Raw genomic sequence first — 15643 nt, forward strand, 5'->3', positions numbered from 1 at the left:
GAGCATTTGATCGGCCCAAAACCCGGCTGGTTAGATGATCCTGGTGGTACAACTACTGGTTGAACTGCTAACCCTGCCCCCTTCCTCTGTGGGCAACTCGAAACCTTGTGGCCCAGTAGACCACATTTGAAACAAAAGACACCCCTCTGTTTACGTTCTCCCGAACCCAAATCCAACATTGGAAGGGTAGTTCTAGCCCGACCTCCCTGTTGCGGGTTTATACCCCTCTGCCTCTTAAAAGGCCTACCAACACCCTGAGTCATGGGAGTTGCCAAGATGGCTCCTTCCCCATTCTGCCCCATTGCTAGCACCACAACCTCTACATGGGCAGCTGCCTCAACAAGCACACTATATCTTTTATGCCAAGACCCCGCTATCCTTACACGGATGTCGTCACGCAGCTTACTCTCAAACTCGAAACAACACAAGTCCTCCGTTTCCACCAATTCTGGAGCAAACCTCGACAGGTTAGCAAACCATCTTTCGAACCGCACCAAAGGTGTAGTACCTTGGCGTAACTCCACAAACTGTTTCCGCAACTCTTCCTGAGCGGAAGGAGGGAAATCGCAACTTCCTCGCCTAGGTATCCTAGTAAAAGTAACAGAGACACGTTAGCACACTCATACATGTGCCAAAGCTAAACACTCACGTCCTAATACATGGACAACTGTAATTCACTCCACGTAAGCACATAAACACATAGGCACTTACGAATTTCATTTCCGGATAATGATAGTCCCGAGGCGTTATGAGTTCCGGTCAGAAACAACATTGATCAAGTGCCTTTCCAACAGGACTCCCAGAAACCCAAGGATCCAATCAACATCCAAGAAACTACATTCCATACCCAAATAATCACATAAACATGTTGTCACATAAGTACGTAACATTACGTCTAAGTTTCTAACAAGCGAGACAAACCCATTGTGATACTAATCACTTCCCACGTACCCAAAGTATTCGAACCCGGTACGCTCTGATACCAAGTTGTAACACCCTCAAAATAATAACATTAAACCCATCCATATAGGGACATGCATTGATACATAAAGGTCCACATTCATCTATTCATCAGGGTATTTCATTACAATAGTATTACATGTTTACAACACAAAAGCAAATGCCCTACGGGCTTACAGCTTTCCAAGTTAACACCTGGTTACAAAAGAGAGTGCTAACTCAATTACACCTTAAGCCCTTGGCTTGAAACTATATGTAATACAATCAAGGAAAATAAGACAGCCAAAGTATGTCCGCCTCTAGCCTCCCAAGCTATGTCCTTGGAGGTGGCATGCTACCTATACCTAAAAATGATGTCCCCATATAGGGTGAGCCACAACCCAGTAGAAATATACTAAACCAACTATGAACAATTACTAAGAGATTAGCAACTGGTAGATGGTCAACACTTACACTTCTATTTACATCTTATTACAATTCCATGACGGTCAAGTCTAGGTTACAATTCACCTTCCATTTCTTATTCAACTTTGAGCTTGAAAACAAGGTTCAGTACTCTGGCCAAAACATTTGATGAGGTTATAGTTCATCACTGGAACATTTTTGAAATTCAAGGTGGATACACATTTTGGTGCTGTATTAATAACACATAAACTACTTCCATACTTCACAAACGATGATGACATATATTTTAGTGCTATATCAAATCAAACAAACTTTTCAATAGATAAGCATATGAGCTATATCACTACTACAACAGGTAAGCATATGAGCTATATCAATACTTCAACAGATAAGCATATGAGCTATATTCAATACTACAACAGATAAGCATATGAGCTATATCAATACTTTAACAGATAAGCCTATGAGCTGTATCAACATTCCAATAGATAAGCATATGAGCTGTATCAACACTTCAACAGATAAGCATATGAGCTGTATCATCACTACAATGGGAGAGCATATGAGCTGCATCCCTGGGTCCATTCCCCATCTTCCCTTAACCATTAATCGGTTTAGAGGTACATCCCCCATCTTTCCCTAAATCGTGGAGTACATCCCCCATCTCCTCCCATACACAAGTAATGCATATAAACACAGAATCACATACGCAATCAATCAATACATAAAGTTAATGTATTCTATCAACTGTCTACACATAATGCATATAAACACATTGGCCATATGCACAATCAACAACCACATAAAGTTAATGTATTCTATCAATCGTCATACTCTATGACACATCAAATTGATTAGTTTTAGTTTGCCTAATCATCATGCATTGTCTACAACAATCAACACTACCCTCCACGGGTAGCCCAAAGCAATTATTTCTAAGCAGGAAATAAATGCACAAATGGATAATATATCAACATTTCAACTAGATGAGCAATAAAAGATTCGACTACACTCTTTAGTCCCATACATTCCCAATTTCAACATTCTCAATTCAATTCCTCGTTTTCTTCAATTAATTATATGCGTTAATTAATTAAACCAATTAGGGCAAATTACCATAATTCACAAAACAACCCTAAAGTTCCATTTCCATCAATGTCCCAACATTAATCTCATTTCTCTATGCCTAACATGCATATAGGTTTATATATTTAAAACCCTAACTTTTGTAAAATTATACAAAGGCCCAAACTTTCTCAAAATTACCTAACAACCCCGACATATCAAAATGCTAAAATTCAAAGACAAAGCTCATAAGATGGAGTAGGTTATCCCTACCTCGAATGATGGGGCTCAACGAAGGAGATGAAGAAACGAAAATGCTCCAAATCCCGAAATTTTCAGATTAAAAGATAGCCCTCGATAATCAACACAACTTTTGTAAAGGCCCAAGGTGAGAAAACAACTCCTACTAGATCAATCCTAAGAGAGAAGTTAGGGTTTTAGTAAGAGGAACTCTCAAAATAGCTTTTTGGAAAAGTAAGAGAGAGAAAGGATGTTGAAAAGTGAACAAAAAGGTCAGATCTCGGCTTTATATAAAAGTCGCCCCGCTCGAGCGGCAAAATCACCGCTCGAGCGTCACTCACATATCCCTGCTCGAGCGTCCAATTCCCCGCTCGAGCGGCGGATGCACGCTCCCCGAACCTTTACAGACATGGTGCCCGCTCAAGCGTCAAACTCCCCGCTCGAGCGTTAGACACAAACTCCTGCTCGAGTGGCCAATCCCCCCCGCTCGAGCGTCTACCGCTGCAGACGAAATACTGGATGGGTGATTTCCCGCTCGAGCGCCAACACCCCCGCTCGAGCGGGGAAGCAACAATAGAGTCCCGCTCGAGCGTCAAAAGCGCTGCTCGAGCGGAGAGACCAAAAAATTGGGCAAAGATTTTACGTTTTAAAACACAACCAACTTATTCCCAACTTGCCCAACACAATCCAAGGCTCGAACACAAAGAGAAAGGGATAGAAAGAGGATAAGACAACAGCACCCTTACGAAACCGAATCCGGATTACAGTTAAGCAGAAAAGGGAAAACCGGGATCGCTATAGAAGTTGAATCGAAAAGTAAATTCAATAAAAAAGGAAGTTGAACAAAAATAAAAATGGAAATTGCATAAAATTAACAATGGAAGTTCATGCCAAAAACCACTATACCTGAGCGATTTATTTGCAAATTAAATAAAAAAGGAAGTTGCATAGAAAAGGAAATTGAATAAATATGAAAGTTGAATAAAAATAAAAAGAGAAGTTCCAGAAAATTAAAAATGGAAGTTCATTCAAGAAATCGCTATACCTTAACGATCTATTTGAAAATTAAATAAAAAAGGAAGTTGAATCGAAAAGTAAATTGAATAAAAAAGGAAGTTGAACAAAAATAAAAATGAAAGTTGCATAAAATTAACAATGGAAGTTCATGCAAAAAACCACTATACTTTAATGACCTATTTGGAAATTAAATAAAAAAAGGAAGTTGAATAGAAAAGGAAATTGAATAACAATGGAAGTTGAATAAAAATAAAAGTGGAAGTTGCATAAAATTAAAAATGGAAGTTCATTCAAGAATACACAATTTCTTAACAATTTATTTGGATATTAAATAAAAAGGAAGTTGCATAGAAAAGGAAATTGAATAAAAATGAAAGTTGAATAAAAATAAAAAGAGAAGTTGATTAAAATTAAAAATGGAAGTTCATTCAAGAAATCGCTATACCTTAACGATCTATTTGAAAATTAAATAAAAAAGGAAGTTGAATCGAAAAGTAAATTGAACAAAAAAGGAAGTTGAAAAAAAAAATGGAAGTTGCATAAAATTAACAATGGAAGTTCATGCAAGAAACCACTATACCTTAACGACCTATTTGGAAATTAAATAAAAAAAGGAAGTTGAATAGAACAGGAAATTGAATAACAATGGAAGTTGAATAAAAATAAAAGTGGAAGTTGCATAAAATTAAAAATGGAAGTTCATTCAAAAAACCACTATTTCTTAACGATTTATTTGGATATTAAATAAAAAAGGAAGTTGCATAGAAAAGGAAATTGAATGAAAATGAAAGTTGAATAAAAATAAAAAGAGAAGTTGCTTAAAATTAAAAATGGAAGTTCATTCAAGAAATCGCTATACCTTAACGATCTATTTGAAAATTAAATAAAAAAGGAAGTTGAATCGAAAAGTAAATTGAACAAAAAAGGAAGTTGAATAAATATAAAAATGGAAGTTGCATAAAATTAACAATGGAAGTTCATGCAAAAAACCACTATGCCTGAACGATTTATTTGCCAATTAAATAAAAAAAGAAGTTGCATAGCAAAGGAAATTGAATAAAAATGAAAGTTGAATAAAAATAAAAAGAGAAGTTGCTTAAAATTAAAAATGAAAGTTCATTCAAGAAATCGCTATACCTTAACGATCTATTTGAAAATTAAATAAAAAAGAAAGTTGAATCGAAAAGTAAATTGAACAAAAAAGGAAGTTGAATAAAAATAAAAATGGAAGTTGCATAAAATTAACATTGGAGGTTCATGCAAAAAACCACTATACCTGAACGATTTATTTGCAAATTAAATAAAAAAAGAAGTTGCATAGAAAAGGAAATTGAATAAAAATGAAAGTTGAATAAAAATTAAAAGTGGAAGTTCATTCAAGAAGTCGATATACCTTAACGATTTATTTGAAAATTAAATAAAAAAGGAAGTTGAATCGAAAAGTAAATTGATTAAAAAAGGAATTTGAACAAAAATAAAATTGGAAGGTGCATAAAATTAACAATGGAAGTTCATGCAAAAAAACCACTATACCTTAATGATTTATTGGCAAATTAAATAAAAAAAAGGAAGTTGCATAGAAAAGGAAATTGAATAAAAATAAAAAGAGAAGTTGCTTGAAATTAAAAATGGAAGTTTATTCAAGAAATCGCTATACCTTAACGATGTATTTGAAAATTAAATAAAAAAGGAAGTTAAATCGAAAAGTAAATTGAATAAAAAAGGAAGTTGAACAAAAATAAAAATGGAAGTTGCCTAAAATTAACAATGGAAGTTCATGCCAAAAACCACTATACCTGAACGATTTATTTGCAAATTAAATAAAAAAGGAAGTTGCATAGAAAAGGAAATTGAATAAAAATGAAAGTTGAATAAAAATAAAAAGAGAAGTTGCTTAAAATTAAAAATGGAAGTTCATTCAAGAAATCGCTATACCTTAACGATGTATTTGAAAATTAAATAAAAAAGGAAGTTGAATCGAAAAGTAAATTGAATAAAAAAGGAAGTTGAACAAAAATAAAAATGGAAGTTGCCTAAAATTAACAATGGAAGTTCATGCCAAAAACCACTATACCTGAACGATTTATTTGCAAATTAAATAAAAAAGGAAGTTGCATAGAAATGGAAATTGAATAAAAATGAAAGTTGAATAAAAATAAAAAGAGAAGTTGCTTAAAATTAAAAATGCAAGTTCATTGAAGGAATCGCTATACCTTAACGATCTATTTGAAAATTAAACAAAAAAAGGAAGTTGAATCGAAAAGTAAATTGAATAAAAAAGGAAGTTGAAGAAAAATAAAAATGGAAGTTGCATAAAATTAACAATGGAAGTTCATGAAAGAAACCACTATACCTTAACGACCTATTTGAAATTTAAATAAAAAAATGAAGTTGAATAGAAAACGAAATTGAATAACTATGGAAGTTGAATAAAAATAAAAGTGGAAGTTGCATAAAATTAAAAATGGAAGTTCATTCAAAAAACCACTATTTCTTAACGATTAATTCGGATATTAAATAAAAAAGGAAGTTGCATAGAAAAAGAAATTGAATAAAAATAAAAAGAGAAGCTGCTTTAAATTAAAAATAGAAGTTCATTCAAGAAATCGCTATACCTTAACAATCTATTTGAAAATTAAATAAAAAAGGAAGTTGAATCGAAAAGTAAATTGAATAAAAAAAGAAGTTGAACAAAAATAAAAATGGAAGTTGCATAAAACTAACAATGGAAGTTCATGCAAGAAACCGATATACCTTAACGACCTATTGGAAATTAAATAAAAAAAGGAAGTTGAATAGAAAAAGAAATTGAATAACAATGGAAGTTGAATAAAAATAAAAATGGAAGTTGAATAAAATTAACAATGGAGGTTCATGCAAAAAACCACTATACCTGAACGATTTATTTGCAAATTAAATAAAAAAGGAAGTTGCATAGAAAAGGAAATTGAATAAAAATGAAAGTTGATTAAAAATAAAAAGAGAAGTTGCTTAAAATTAAAAGTGGAAGTTCATTCAAGAAATCGATATACGTTAACGATTTATTTGAAAATTAAATAAAAAAGGAAGTTGAATAGAAAAGTAAATTGATTAAAAAAGGAATTTGAACAAAAATAAAATTGGAAGGTGCATAAAATTAACAATGGAGGTTCATGCAAAAAACCACTATACCTTAATGATTTATTGGCAAATTAAATTAAAAAAAAGGAAGTTGCATAGAAAATGAAATTGAATAAAAATAAAAGTTGAATAAAAATAAAAAAGAGAAGTTGCTTGAAATTAAAAATGGAAGTTTATTCAAGAAATCGCTATACCTTAACGATGTATTTGAAAATTAAATAAAAAAGGAAGTTGAATCGAAAAGTAAATTGAATAAAAAAGGAAGTTGAACAAAAATAAAAATGGAAGTTGCCTAAAATTAACAATGGAAGTTCATGCCAAAAACCACTATACCTGAACGATTTATTTGCAAATTAAATAAAAAAGGAAGTTGCATAGAAATGGAAATTGAATAAAAATGAAAGTTGAATAAAAATAAAAAGAGAAGTTGCTTAAAATTAAAAATGCAAGTTCATTGAAGGAATCGCTATACCTTAACGATCTATTTGAAAATTAAACAAAAAAAGGAAGTTGAATCGAAAAGTAAATTGAATAAAAAAGGAAGTTGAAGAAAAATAAAAATGGAAGTTGCATAAAATTAACAATGGAAGTTCATGAAAGAAACCACTATACCTTAACGACCTATTTGAAATTTAAATAAAAAAATGAAGTTGAATAGAAAACGAAATTGAATAACAATGGAAGTTGAATAAAAATAAAAGTGGAAGTTGCATAAAATTAAAAATGGAAGTTCATTCAAAAAACCACTATTTCTTAACGATTAATTTGGATATTAAATAAAAAAGGAAGTTGCATAGAAAAAGAAATTGAATAAAAATAAAAGGAGAAGCTGCTTTAAATTAAAAATAGAAGTTCATTCAAGAAATCGCTATACCTTAACAATCTATTTGAAAATTAAATAAAAAAGGAAGTTGAATCGAAAAGTAAATTGAATAAAAAAAGAAGTTGAACAAAAATAAAAATGGAAGTTGCATAAAACTAACAATGGAAGTTCATGCAAGAAACCGATATACCTTAACGACCTATTGGAAATTAAATAAAAAAAAGGAAGTTGAATAGAAAAAGAAATTGAATAACAATGGAAGTTGAATAAAAATAAAAATGGAAGTTGAATAAAATTAACAATGGAGGTTCATGCAAAAAACCACTATACCTGAACGATTTATTTGCAAATTAAATAAAAAAGGAAGTTGCATAGAAAAGGAAATTGAATAAAAATGAAAGTTGATTAAAAATAAAAAGAGAAGTTGCTTAAAATTAAAAGTGGAAGTTCATTCAAGAAATCGATATACGTTAACGATTTATTTGAAAATTAAATAAAAAAGGAAGTTGAATAGAAAAGTAAATTGATTAAAAAAGGAATTTGAACAAAAATAAAATTGGAAGGTGCATAAAATTAACAATGGAGGTTCATGCAAAAAACCACTATACCTTAATGATTTATTGGCAAATTAAATAAAATAAAAGGAAGTTGCATAGAAAATGAAATTGAATAAAAATAAAAGTTGAATAAAAATAAAAAAGAGAAGTTGCTTAAAATTAAAAATGGAAGTTCATTCCAGAAATCGCTATACCTTAACGATCTATTTGCAATTAAATAAAAAAGGAAGTTGAATTGAAAAGTAAATTGAACAAAAAAGGAAGTTGAACAAAAATAAAAATGGAAGTTGCATAAAATTAACAATGGAAGTTCATGCAAAAAACCACTATACCTGAACGATTTATTTCCAAATTAAATAAAAAACGAAGTTGCATAGAAATGGAAATTCAATAAAAATGAAAGTTGAATAAAAATAAATAGAGAAGTTGCTCAAAATTAAAAATGGAAGTTCATTCAAGAAATAGCTATACCTTAACGATCTATTTGAAAATTAAATAAAAAAGAAAGTTGAATCGAAAAGTGAATTGAATAATAACGGAAGTTGAACAAAAAATAAAAAAGGAAGTTGCATAAAATTAACAATGGAAGTTCATGCAAGAAACCAACATACCTTAACGACCTATTTGGAAATTAAATAAAAAAAAGAAATTGAATGGAAAATGAAATTGAATAACAATGGAAGTTGAATAAAAATAAAAGTGGAAGTTGCATAAAATTAAAAATGGAAGTTCAATAAAAAAATCACTATTCCTTAACGATTTATTTGGATATTATATAAAAAAGGAAGTTGCATAGAAAAGGAAATTGAATAAAAATGAAAGTTGAATAAAAATAAAAAGATAAGTTGCTTAAAATTAAAAATGGAAGTTCATTGAAGAAATAGCTATACCTTAACGATCTATTTGAAAATTAAATAAAAAAGAAAGTTGAATCGAAAACTAAATTCAATAAAAAAGGAAGTTGAAAAAAAATAAAAATGGAAGTTGCATAAAATTAACAATGGAAGTTCCTGCAAAAAACCACTATACCTTAACGATTTATTTGCAAATTAAATAAAAAAAAAGAAGTCGCATAGAAGAGGAAATTGAATAAAAATGAAAGTTGAATAAAAATAAAAAAAGAAGTTGCTTAAAATTAAAAATGGAAGTTCATTCAAGAAATCGCAATACCTTAAAGATATATTTGATAATTAAATAAAAAAAGAAGTTGAATCGAAAAGTAAATTGAATAAAAAAGTAAGTTGAACAAAAATAAAAATGGAAGTTGCATAAAATTAACAATGGAAGTTCATGCAAAAAACCACTACACCTTAACGATTTATTTGCAAATTAAATAAAAAAAGGAAGTTGCATAGAAAAGGAAATTGAATAAAAATGAAAGTTGATTAAAAATAAAAAGAGAAGTTGCTTAAAATTAAAAATGGATGTTTATTGAAGAAATCTCTATACCTTAACGATCTATTTCAAAATTAAATAAAAAAGAAGTTGAATCGAAAAGTAAATTTAATAAAACAGGAAGTTGAACAAAAATAAAAATGGAAGTTGCATAAAATTAACAATGGAAGTTCATGCAAAAAACTACTATACCTGAACGATTTATTTGCAAATTAAATAAAAAAGGAGTTGCATAGAAATGGAAATTGAATAAAAATGAAAGTTGAATATAAATAAAAAGAGAAGTTGCTTAAAATTAAAAATGGAAGTTCATTCAAGAAATCGCTATACCTTAACGATCTATTTGAAAATTAAATAAAAAAGGAAGTTTAATCGAAAAGTAAATTGATTAAAAAAGGAAGTTGAACAAAAACAAAAATGGAAGTTGCATAAAATTAACAATGGAAGTTCATGCAACAAACCACTATACCTTAACGATTTATTGGCAAATTAAATAAAAAAAGAAAGTTGCATAGAAAAGGAAATTGAATAAAAATGAAAGTTGAATAAAAATAAAAAGAGTAGTTGCTTAAAATTAAAAATGGAAGTTTAGTCAAGAAATCGCTATACCTTAACGATCTATTTGAAAATTAAATAAAAAAGGAAGTTGAATCGAAAAGTAAATTGAATAAAAAAGGAAGTTGAACAAAAATAAAAATGGAAGTTGCATAAAATTAACAACGGAAGTTCATGCCAAAAACACTATACCTGAACAATTTATTTGCAAATTAAACAAAAAAGGAAGTTGCATAGAAAAGGAAATTGAATAAAAATGATAGTTGAATTAAAATAAAAAGAGAAGTAGCTTAAAATTAAAAATGGAAGTTCATTCAAGAAATCGCTATACCTTAATGTCCTATTTGAAAATTAAATAAAAAAGGAAGTTGAATCGAAAAGTAAATTGAATAAAAAAGGAAGTTGAAAAAAAACAAAAATGGAAATTGCATAAAATTAACAATGGAAGTTCATGCAAAAGTCCACTATACCTTAACGATTTATTGGCAAATTAAATAAAAAAAGAAAGTTGCATAGAGAAGGAAATTGAATAAAAATGAAAGTTGAATAAAAATAAAAAGAGAAGTTTCCTAAAATTAAAAATGGAAGTTTATTCAAGAAATCGCTATACCGTAACGATCTATTTGAAAATTAAATAAAAAAGGAAGTTGAATCGAAAAGTAAATTGAATAAAAAAGGAAGTTCAACAAAAATAAAAATGGAAGTTGCATAAAATTAACAATGGAAGTTCGTGCAAAAACCGCTATACCTTAACGATTTATTTGCAAATTAAATAAAAAAGGAAGTTGCATAGAAAACGAAATTGATTAAAAATGAAAGTGGAATAAAAATAAAAAGAGAAGTTGCCAAAAATTAAAAATGGAAGTTCATTCACGAAATTGCTATACCTTAACGATATATTTGAAAATGAAATAAAAAAGGAAGTTGAATCGAAAAGTGAATTGACTAAAAAAGGAAGTTGAACAAAAATAAAAATGGAAGTTGCATAAAATTAACAATGGAAATTCATTCAAAAAACCACTATACCTTAACGATTTATTTGCAAATTAAATAAAAAAGGAAGTTGCATAGAAAAGGAAATTGAATAAAAATGAAAGTTGAATAAAAATAAAAAGAGAAGTTGCTTAAAATTAAAAATGGAAGTTCATTCAAGAAATCGCTATACCTTAACGATCTATTTGAAAATTAAATAAAAAGGAAGTTGAATCGAAAAGTAAATTGAATAAAAAAGGAAGTTGAACAAAAATAAAAATGGAAGTTGCATAAAATCAACAATGGAAGTTCATGCAAGAAACCACTATACCTTAACGACCTATTTGGAAATTAAATAAAAAATGGAAGTTGAATAGAAAAGGAAATTGAATAATAATGGAAGTTGAATAAAAATAAAAGTGGAAGTTGCGTAAAATTAAAAATGAAATTTCATTCAAAAACCACTATTTCTTAACGATTTATTTAGATATTAAATAAAATGGAAGTTGCATAGAAAAGGAAATTGAATAAAAATGAAAGTTGAATAAAAATAAAAAGAGAAGTTGCTTAAAATTAAAAATGGAAGTTCATTCAAGAAATCGCTATACCTTAACGATCTATTTGAAAATTAAATAAAAAAGGAAGTTGAATCGAAAAGTAAATTGAACAAAAAAGGAAGTTGAACAAAAATAAAAATGGAAGTTGCATAAAATTAACAATGGAAGTTCATGCAAAAAACCACTATACCTGAATGATTTATTTGCAAATTAAATAAAAAAAGAAGTTGCATAGAAAAGGAAATTGAATAAAAATGAAAGTTGAATAAAAATAAAAAGAGAAGTTGCTTAAAATTAAAAATGGAAGTTCATTCAAGAAATAGCTATACCTTAACAATCTATTTGAAAATTAAATAAAAAAAGGAAGTTGAATAGAAAAGTAAATTGAATAAAAAAGGAAGTTGAAGAAAAATAAAAATGGAAGTTGCATAAAATTAACAATGGAAGTTCATGCAAGAAACCAATATACCTTAACGACCTATTTGGAAATTAAATAAAAAAAGGAAATTGAATAGAAAATGAAATTGAATAACAATGGAAGTTGAATAAAAATAAAAGTGGAAGTTGCCTAAAATTAAAAATGGAAGTTCATTAAAAAAATCACTATTCCTTAACGATTTATTTGGATATTAAATAAAAAAGGAATTTGCATAGAAAAAGAAATTGAATAAAAATGAAAGTTGAATAAAAATAAAAAGAGAAGTTGCTTAAAATTAAAAATGGAAGTTCATTTGTAACGCCCTAAAAAAAACAACATTAAACCCGTCAATAAAGACATGCATTGATATGTAAAAGTTCCACATTCTTCCATTTATCAGAGTTTCATTACAAAAAGTATTAAATGTTAATGACAAAAGCAAATGCCCTAAAGGCTTACAGCTTTTCAAGTTAACACTTGGTTACAACAAAAGAGTACTAACTCATTTACACATTAAGCCCTTGGCTTGAATTTACATGTAATACATCAAAAATAAGACAACAAAAGTGTGTCCGCCTCTAGCCTCCCAAGCTACGTCCTTGGAGGTGGCATGCTACCTGTACCTGAAAATGATATTCCCATATAGGGTGAGCCACAGCCCAGTAGAAACATACTAAACCAAATATGAATAATGACTAAAAGATTAGCAGTTGATAGATGGTCAACACTGATACTTTCCCTTATCACACTTTATATTTTCATGACATACGAGTCCATATTACAATTCATTTTTCCAATTCCTTTCAATTCTCAAATTACAACCATGGCTCAGAACCTGGCCAAACAACTCATATGAGACAGTAACTCATATCACACATTTCCCATTTCATATTAGATAAGCATACTAGCTATATCACACAACAACAGATAAGCATACAAGCTATATCATCACTTCCACAGATATGCATATGAGCACTATCACACTTCCAATGACAAGCATATGAGCTCTGTCAATACATCACTAGATAAGCATATGAGCTCTATCTACGGAGTCCATCCCCTATCTCCTCCCAACAACATCCGGTTTAGAGGTCCATCCCCTATCTTCCCCTAAACCGTGGAGTACATCCCCTATCTCCTCCAACACAACACAATGCATATAAACAACAATTATACACATCATCACACAATACATAAATTTAATGTATTCTTTCAATCGTCAATCTCAATGACACATTCCAGTGATTAGTTACAGTTTGCCCAATCATCATGCATTGTCTACAACAATCACGACTATCATCCACTGATAGCCCAAAGCAGTTATTTCTATACTGAAAATAAATGCAACAATGGATATATAATCAACATTTCAACTAGGTGAGTGATAAATAATCCAACTACACCCTTTAACCCCTTTCCTTTTCAATTTCCACATTCTCAATTCAATTCCTCATTCTCAACAATTTGTTATACAAATTAATCAATCAATGTAATTAGGTCATTTTCCATAATTAACATTCCAACCCTTAGGTCCTATTTTCTTCAATGATTCAACATTTGTTCCATTTCTCTATACTAAACGTGCATTTAGGTTTATTATAGATAAAACCCCAGCTTTTGTAAAATAACACAAAAGCCCCAAACTTTCACAAAATTACCAAACCAACCCCAACATCTCAAAATACTAAAATTTAAAGACAAAATCTATAGAGAGGAGTAGGATATCCCTACCTCAAATCCGGAGCCCCAAGGGAGAAGATGACAAAACCCAACGTGCTCCAAATCCCGAAATTTTCAGATTAAAAGGTAGCCCTCGACGATCAACAACTTTTTTGTAAAGGCCAAAGATGAGCAAATCACTCCTACTAGATCAAAACCTAGAGAGAAGGTAGAGTTCTAGAGTGAGAGGCTCAACAATGGTGCTTTTGGGAAAGTAGGAGAGAGAAGAGAAAGTGAAAAAGTGATTTGAAAAGTCAAAACTCGAAACTTAAACCCAATCGCCCCGCTCGAGCGTCAAACGCCCCGCTCGAGCGTCACTCACAGACTCCCGCTCGAGCGTCAACAATCCCGCTCGAGCGGCGGATACACACTCCCAGAACTTTTACAGAACCAGGTCGCCGCTCGAGCTTCCAACTCCCCGCTCGAGCGGCACTCACACAATCCCGCCCGAGTGGCCAATCCCACGCTCGAGCGTCCAACACTGCACAGGAAATACTGGATGGGTGAAACTCCCGCTCGAGCGCCAAAACCCCCGCTCGAGCGGACAGGTCAAAATCTGGGCAACTAGTTTTGGTTTCTAAACTCAACCAACCTGTAACAAACCTGCCCAACACATCATATAACCCAAATACAAAGTAAGAAAGTATGTACACCAGGTAATAACCAACTACTATCATCCACGGACACATGTCCGGATCACTGTACAACAAGGGTAAACCCGGGATCGCTATATCATTCAAGAAATCGCTATACCTTAACGATCTATTTGAAAATTAAATAAAAAAGGAAGTTGAATCGAAAAGTAAATTCAATAAAAAAGGAAGTTGAACAAAAATAAAACTAGAAGTTGCATAAAATTAACAATGGAAGTTCATGCAAAAAACCACTATACCTTAACGATTTATTTGTGTAACGCCCTCAAAATAATAACATAAAACCCATCAATATAGACATGCATTAATTTACAAAAGTTCCACATTCTTCCATTCATCAGAGTTTCATTACAAAAGTATTACATGTTAACAATAAAAGAAAATGCCCTAGAGGCTTACAGCTTTCTAAGTTAACACTTGGTTACAACAAAAGAGTGCTAACTCATTTACACATTGAACCCTTGGCTTGAATATACATGTAATACATCAAAAATAAGACAACATAAGTGTGTCCGCCTCTAGCCTCCCAAGCTATGACCTTGGAGGTGGCATGCTACCTGTACCTGAAAATGATATTCCCATATAGGGTGAGCCACAACCCAGTAGAAATACACTAAACCAAATATGACCAATGACTAAAAGATTAGCAGTTGATAGATGGCCAACACAGATACTTTCCCTTATCACATTTTACGGTTTCATGACATACAAGTCCATATTACAGTCCATTTTCCATTTCTTTCAATTCTCAATTTACAACCATGGCTCAGAACCTGGCCAAACAACTCATATGAGATAGTAACTCATATCAAACACTTCCCATTTCATAACAGATAAGCATACTAGCTATATCACACACCAACAGATAAGCATACAAGCTATATCATCACTTCCACAGATATGCATATGAGCACTATCACACTTCCAATGACAAGCATATGAGCTCTGTCAATACATCACTAGATAAGCATATGAGCTCTATCTACGGAGTCCATCCCCTATCTCCTCCCAACAACATCCGATTTAGAGGTCCATCCCCTATCTTCCCCTAAACCGTGGAGTACATCCCCTATCTCCTCCAACACAACACAATGCATATAAACAATAATTATACACATCATCACACAACACATAAATTCAATGTATTCTTTCAATCGTCAATCTCAATGACACATTCCAGTGATTAG

Source organism: Camellia sinensis, unplaced genomic scaffold (genome assembly GCF_055761805.1).
Source record: "Camellia sinensis isolate YWXY unplaced genomic scaffold, ASM5576180v1 Unanchor2, whole genome shotgun sequence".
NCBI classification, from domain to species: Eukaryota; Viridiplantae; Streptophyta; class Magnoliopsida; order Ericales; family Theaceae; genus Camellia; species Camellia sinensis.